General features: G+C 46.9%; 1 long non-coding RNA gene across 1 annotated transcript; it reads right to left on the bottom strand.

Moving 5' to 3' along the window:
* Positions 1-412: 412 nt before the first annotated feature.
* On the bottom strand, positions 413-5,663 carry LOC122679584. Its single transcript, XR_006336441.1, has 3 exons — positions 5,485-5,663; positions 1,878-1,938; positions 413-466 (listed from the first exon to the last, which is right to left on the bottom strand). It is a non-coding gene; the product is annotated as an uncharacterized LOC122679584 (long non-coding RNA).
* Positions 5,664-7,715: the final 2,052 nt, after the last annotated feature.

The raw sequence follows: 7,715 nt of genomic DNA, 5'->3' as shown, positions 1-7,715 counted from the left end.
GAGCGATGATAACACACATTCTGGGGTCAAGAAAGTTTGCATATTCATCTGTGTACAATATAACTGAGGATGAGAATGCATACAGAACTCAGATCGGAGACGTTTCTATTCAAGAATGAGCGGGTTCCACCTAAGTTGTTGCAAATGGCAGAATTTCTTTCCTTTTCATGGCTGAATAACATTCCATGGCAAACTTGAGGGTATTATGCAACTGGAAGGACTGATGCTGAAGCTGAAGCTCCAATACTTTGGCCACCTGATGTGAAGACCTGACTCATCTGAAGAGACCCTGATGCTGGGAAAGATTGAGGGCAGGAGGAGAAGGGGATGACAGAGGATGAGATGGTTGGATGGCATCACCAATCCGACGGATGAGTTTGACTAAGCTCCGGGAGTTGGTGATGGACAGGGAGGCCTGGCGTGCTGCAGTCCATGGGGTTGCAGAGAGTCGGACACGACTGAGTGACTGAACAACAACAACAGAATCAATCAGACAGAGGAAAACAAGTACGACATAATATTCACTTATTTGTAGAATCTGAAAAGGCTTACTCATACAAACAAAATGCAGGGAGCCCAGCCCACTGCTTTGTGATGACCTAAAGGGGTGGGACGGGGGTGAGTGGGAGGGGACACAGGGATACTTAGGGCTTGTTCACACTGTTGTAGGGTGGAAATCAACACGAGGCTGTAAAGCAATTATCCTCCAGGGCATTTATGTAGTTATGACTGATTCACATTATTGTACAGCAGAAATCAATACAACACTGTAAAACAATTACCATCCAATTAATTTTTTTTTAAGAATGATCAGGGAAAACATATAAAGATATTTGCATAATCGACTTTCTTACGGCACTAACTCTGTGACCTCTGCTAGTTTTGTTACCCTTTCCAGGACAGTTACCAAGGCCAGGAATGAGGTCCATGCTGCCTGGCCGATTTACGAGAGGAGCTGATAGAGCAATGTTACACCAACACAGTCCTGGGGACAGTGATCACATTTTGCAAGACAGTCAGAATTTGTAAAAGGAATCGAGCACGTTTTCTGAGAAGTCACTAGGAAACTATGATCTGAAACATATTACATTTTTTTAGTTTACCGGCATTTGTTAAGTTGCTTCTAATCTGACCTGGAAATTAATATAGTGGAAACAGAATGATGCTTTGGATGCAGGACAGATTCACGTGTAAACCTAGCTGTCCCCTGGGCTTCTCCGTGATGGTGCAAGGTTTACTTAATGTCTGTTAGCGTCTGTTTCCTCTTTTGGGGGATTTTTGTGAAGATTAACTGGAATGATATATGCAAAACACTAGTCGTCGCCTGGGTGTATCAGACACTCATTATTAGTTTGCCACCTTCCCCCCACTCTCCTTCCTTCCTCCCCAGATTGCCGTCAGCAGTTGCCAAACTCAGCGGACAGCTTTATTTGGTGTTTGTTTATAACGCTTGTCAGCGCTGGACACTGCTGACTCTACACCCTTTCTCGCCTGTGGTTTTCACAATGCCACTGTCTCCTGTTTTCTTCCTGCCTTTACAATTCTTGTTTGTTTTAATATTTATTTATTTATGGGCTCGCCCAGTGGCTCAGCAGTAAAGTCTGCCTGCCAACGCAGGAGACGGAGGTCGGGAAGATCCCCTGCAGGAGGGCATGGCAACCACCCCAGTATTCTTGGCTGGAAGCTCCCACGGACAGAGGAGCCTGGTGGGCTACAGTCCCTGGGGTCACAGAGTCGGACAGGCCTGAGTGGGGGAGCAGGACGCTGGTCTGACTGGACGGGGCTGAGGGCGGAATGCGAGCGGTGGGGGGTCGGCTGCCACACAGATGGAGCTTCACTGGCTCACCCCCCGCCCTGCCCTGCCGCTCAGTTCCTACCTGGCCAGGGACCAGCACTCACCTGAGGCCTGGGGTCTGAGGACCGCTGTTCTCAAACCAACTGAAAAAAAAGGAAGAAAAATTTTATCTTCAAAGAACTTGGGAAATACCCACAACCCCAAACTCTGAAGAATAACTGCTAAACACAGTAAAACTTGAATCTGATTGAGGAAGGAAAATTACAGTAAGTTCACATTTCCATAGGCGTGAATGCTCAATCACAAAGCCTTGTTTGACTTTTTGTGACCCCATGGAGTGTAGCCCACCAGGCTCCTCTGTCCACGGGATTCTCCAGGCAACTATCCTGAAGTGGGTTGCCATTTCCTGCTCCAAGGGATCTTCCTGATTCAGGGATCAAACATGAGTCTCCTGCATTGACAGGTGGATTCTTTACCACTGAGCCACCAGGGAAGCCCTCTACATCTGACACCTTATAGCAAAACAAACTCTTGATTAAAATGTAAACATAAAACAGGAAGTCCTACAAGTATGAAAGAAAAAGTGTTTGGATTTTAAAATAATATTGGAGTGGAAGAGACATTTCTAAGAACTGGCTAGAGCCCAGGAGCCATGAATGACATTGTGGTCAACTTACCTGTTTTCTTAGTATACAAAGAGTCTTATAAATCAGCAAGGAAAAGACCACAAACTAATAGAGAGTTTGGCAAGGAAAATAAAAAATTGTTCACAGGAAAAGAAGTACAAATGGTTTATAAACATAAGAGTGCTTGCTCATCTTCACTCAGTTAAAGAAATGTAAGTAAAAACAAGGAAATTTAAAAAAGGTTAACTTATCAGATCGGGCAAGAGTTAGAAGTCTGATCACAGTAAAGTCAAGGGTATGTGGAAACATACAGTCACGCTCTGGCGGTGAGAGCGTAAGGAGGCACTTCTTTTCAATGGGCAAATTGAAAATAGCGCTCAGAGTTTAAAAGCACATGCCCTTTGATCCAGCAGTTGTGCTTTTAGTCATTTATTTTACCTGAATACTCCCATATATTTGCATAGATAGAAGTACAAGGATGGATTGCAACTTTGTTTGTAATAATAAACAATTGAGAACTTAAATATATTTACACACTGAGAATTATTTCAATAAAAGATGATGCAACAATCTAATGCGTGGGATACCATACAGCTATTTTTTTTTAAAGGAGGTAAAATTGCATATGCTGAAACAGAAAGATCTCTGTGATTCATTGTAAATCGAGAAAGAAGCACGTACAGAGAGCAGTATATAAATACTCATCCACAGGAGGACTTATAAGAATGTTTATATGGAAAATTTTTGGAAGAAGAGAGAATTAAGATTTAACTCAGGAGCGGGGGTAAACCCACTGGTCTGGGATAAAGAGAAGAATTCATCTTTTATTATATCCTTTTGAATATTTAAAAAAATATGTATGTGGCTTTCATAATGAGAATTAAAAAAGCTAAATACAAAATGCAATCAAATTCAAAAGGGGAAATTTCAAATCTCTTTAATGACCCTGCCTGACTTACAGGATTAGGTCCAGAAGCCCCGCCTGGCACAGTAACCGCCTGGCAGAGTGACCTAGGTGACCTTGCTCACCCTGTCTCCCAGCATTTCTCTTGGTCAAAAAATGAGTGAATAAATAGATAGCTGTATAAAAATGTTTTTAGAAAGCTTGCACTGGTGTTTCCAATGAACATCGCATTTTGACTAAATGAGCTCTGAGATCTTCTGACCCGCTGTCTTGTAATTGTCTTCAGGGTATTTTTTCCTTACCTTCATTGAATCCTTCTGAAAGGGTGGCGCTCTAGGAATTGGGAACTAATCTTGGATTCTCCCAAACCCAGCTTTCCTATTTTACAGACTAAAGATGCCAGACTTCTTTCTTTGTAGTCTTTTTTTAAAAAGAGAGAGAAGAATGGAAAGCTCGTCTCATTTCTTCTTACAGTTTTTTAATTATTCACTTTTGGTTGCTCTGAGTCTTCCTTGTTACACACAAGCTTTCTCCAATTTCGATGACAGGGGCTTCTCTTGTTGCAGAGTGGGGCTCCCGCTGCCCCGCTTCAGTAATTGCAGCTCAGTGGGGGCTCAGTAAAGAACACGGGAGACGTGAGAAGTGGGCTTGATCCCTGGGTCGGGAAGATCCCCTGGAGGAGGGCATGGCATCCCACTCCCGTGTTCTTGCCTGGAGAAGCCCACGGACAGAGGAGCCTGGTGGGCCATAGTCCGTGGAGTCGCCGAGACTCAGACGGGACTGAGGCGCTTCAGCAGGCACGCGGGGGCTCAGCTGTGGCTCACGGCTTAGTTGCTCCTCACCGTGTGGAATCTTCCTGGACCAGCGGTGGAACGTGTGGCTCCTGTGTTGGCGGCCGGATTCCCATCCTCTGTACCACCAGGGAAGTCCCTTTCTTTGCAGTTTTGATTGATGTTTTCAAATGAAATGATGCTGGTCTTTTTAAGATGTCTTCACTTCCCTTGGACTGCAAGGAGATCCAACATGTCCATCCTAAAGGAGATCAGTCCTGGGTGTTTATTGGAAGGACTGATGTTGAAGCTGAAACTCCAATACTTTGGCCACCTGATGCGAAGAGCTGACTCATTTGAAAAGACCCTGATGCTGGGAAAGATTGAAGGTGGGAGGAGAAGGGGACAACAGAGGATGAGATGGTTGGATGGCATCACTGATTCGATGGACATGAGTTTGGGTAGACTCTTGGGAGTTGGTGATGGACAGGGAGGCCTGGCGTGCTGCAGTCCATGGGGTCACAGAGTCGGACACGACTGAGCGACTGAACTGAACCCTCCCCTGATATTGCTGGTCCTTTAGCCATATCTACCATAGCCATACTTATGGTTTCTTGAGCACATCATCACCTCACTGTCTTTATTTCTTTACCTGTCTCTGATTCCTTCCTGGAAAATTGTTCCTCATCCATTAAAGCCCACTTCAAAGGATGCCTCTTTTATGAGCTCTGATCTGACACTTTCAGGCAAAATAAGCTTTTCCGTCATCTTTGCTCTGGTAGGACTTTCATCTGAGGGAGGCCAGGTATGTCCTCATCCCATCTGCTCCGTGGGCCCCACGAGGACTCGAGCCCTGAGCCCTCTTCACAGCAACTGAACACCAGACCGGTTCCCACCAGACGCCAGAGGGTTAGGGTGGGGAGGGGCTCTGCTGACGACAGTCTGGGGTCCACACTGGCTCGGGCAGGTCACCCCACAGAGGAAGGGCAGGAAGGGACCAGACAGGGGTGTAATGTCACACACATGTACGCGATGAGTTTACACATATGCATATGTGATATGTTAATGTCACACGCATGTGTGTGTTTTACACGAGTTACCTCTTTCATTCTTTACCTTTCAAAGCAAGTCATCTTATCATCATTTTGGAAATGCAGAAATCTAAGGCTCAGAGACTCAGATGGTGAAGAATCTGCCTGCGATGCAGGAGACCAGGTTTGATCCCTGGGTCGGGAAGACCCCTGGAGAAGGGCTTGGCAACCCACCCCAGTATTCCTGCCTGGAAAGTCCCATGGACAGAGGAGCCTGGCGGGCTCCATGGGGGAGCACAGAGTTGGACACGACTGAGCAACTAGCACTTTCAAGGCTCAGAGAGATTAAGTAAATTACCCGAGACGGGTGGTGGAGTTCGGTGTCAAACTTGGGACTTTCTGGTTGCCCCTGTTCCTGTTGCATTCTGGAATCTGCTTTCCGGGAGGGAGAGGTTGAGACTGAAGCAGCGGTGTTCTCCCTCGAGGGGGCGCGTCTCCAAGCTCCACGTTCTCTCCTGCCATCGAGGGGAGCAGGGGCTGCTGAGGGGACAGGAGGGGAGCAGGGCTGAGGAGATGGGGGTGAGGGCAGCCTCCCTCTCCTCCTCTCCGTCTCCAGAGGAGCCCCGGGAAGCCTCGGAGGGGAGCAGGGCTGAGGGGATGGCGGGAGGGCGGCCCCCCTCCGCGTGGCTCGTCCTCCCCATCTCCAGGGGACGCGGAGGGGAGCAGGGCTGAGGAGATCGGGGTGAGGGCGGCCCCCCTCCCCGTGGCTTGTCCTCTCCTCTCCAGGGGAGCCCGTGTTGTGGATGTGGTTCTGACCCCAGCCCGGTCCTTCCAAAAGGCCAGCTGGAGCGGTGATGCTTTCTGGAATAACACGGAGAGGACGATGATGAATACTTGGCAAGCTCTGGAGTAGGAAATGCGAAACACGTGCCTGGTTGGGGTTCCTTCACATGTTTCTAATCAACCAACCAGATTGCGCTGGAGTCTTTTATGGCTTCTCTGAAATTTGTAGGGAAATGGAAAGCCAAGTGTGGGCCTGGACTGATTTGTGGTTGCTCTTGTAACTACCCCTTGTCCCCGACTCCTTCCACCACTTAGTGAAAATTATTATTGCTGTAAAATTTCTTAGTCATAGTTTCCAGGGGGTTGAAATTTCTTAGCTTGTCATATGGATGACATGAGAGCAGTATGGTTGGATGAGTCTGTATGGAATCTGACAAAAGACCGTTGGAAACAGATATCGAAAGTTCTACAAGTAGGATGTACTGCAGCTTTGGTTCCATTCAAGAAGCATTTTAAGCACCTATTATGTATGAGGTATGACTGAAACTGTATACAGAGGCAAGTCCTACTTTTCTTAGGAAAGTCCATATCTTAAACTGAATACATCTTAAAGTGAACTCACTATCTTCATAGTTCTGAACTCAGATGATGACACTGCCAGTGACCCAGTTGCTGCAGCTAGAAACCATGGGACCTTTTCTGATTCTTCTCCCTCCCTTATAACCATATTTAATCAAGTCCATGTGATTTTTCCTCTGCAATTAAAAAAAATTTGCTTCCTCATCTCCGTTGCCATGATTCAGGTCTAGACCATCATCATCTCTTGCCTGGATGTTCCTGTGGGTTTCTGAGTTTGTTCCACCTCATGTCCATTGAGTCGGTGATGCCATCCGACCATCTCATCCTCTGTCGTCCTCTTCTCCTGCCCTCAGTCTTTCCCAGCATCAGGGTCTTTTCCAATGAGTCAACTCTTCTCATCAGGTGGCCAAAGTATTGGAACTTCAGCATCAGTCCTTCCAATGAATATTCAGGATTGACTGGTTTGGGATTCCTTTAGGATTGACTGGTTTGATCTCCTTGCTGTCCAAGGGACTCTCAAGAATCTTCTCCATGCTGGGGTCTCCATATCTAATCCAAGAGGGTCAGGGAAGGTGCTATTTAAGTGGAAAGAAGAAAGACTGCCCAGGTTTAGAGGAGAAGGTGGAAGAGAACGTGGGTGAAGAGTCAGAAGCGAAACAGCGGGGAATTTCGAGATTCTAAGAAGGAGGGGTTACAATGCTGAGGCCAAGAAGGAAGCAGGCTGAGGGGCTAGTAAACATGCACCGGCAGCAGGGGGCAGCAGGTTCTCGGGCGCCTCCAGCCCTTCCTGGCTCTCAGGCAGAATGGCCAGGACTGGGCTCACGGCTTGGCTTGTGCGACATGGCCCAGGATCCAGCCAACTAGAATCCTTAGCTAGTAACCTTTGTCACAGCCAGCAACTGTGACCAGATTATCACTAAATTAGGTTAAGGAATTGACACTTTATCTTTGCAACAGTGGAAAACCTCACAGGGCACTAAGCAGAGTCATTCGGTCAGGTTAGAATTTTAGACAAATTAGACAAATTTAGATTTGTCCAATTGCAGTTTGGAAGGGAGATTAGAAGACTTCAAACTGGAGTCAACGGGAATGGTTGGGGGACTTTCTCAGAGGTCAGGATGAGAGGAAGCGGTGGCCTGGCCTTAAGGAGTGGCATCCATCAGAATTAGCACTGTCGTGAGTAAAGAGAAGCTAAGCAACAGCCTGAGAGGAGCCAGGCAGGAACTG

This window comes from Cervus elaphus, chromosome 21 (assembly GCF_910594005.1).
Source record: "Cervus elaphus chromosome 21, mCerEla1.1, whole genome shotgun sequence".
In the NCBI taxonomy this organism is placed as follows: Eukaryota; Metazoa; Chordata; class Mammalia; order Artiodactyla; family Cervidae; genus Cervus; species Cervus elaphus.
Note: the sequence above shows the minus strand (reverse complement) of the source record. Positions and strands in the feature narration are given on the sequence as shown.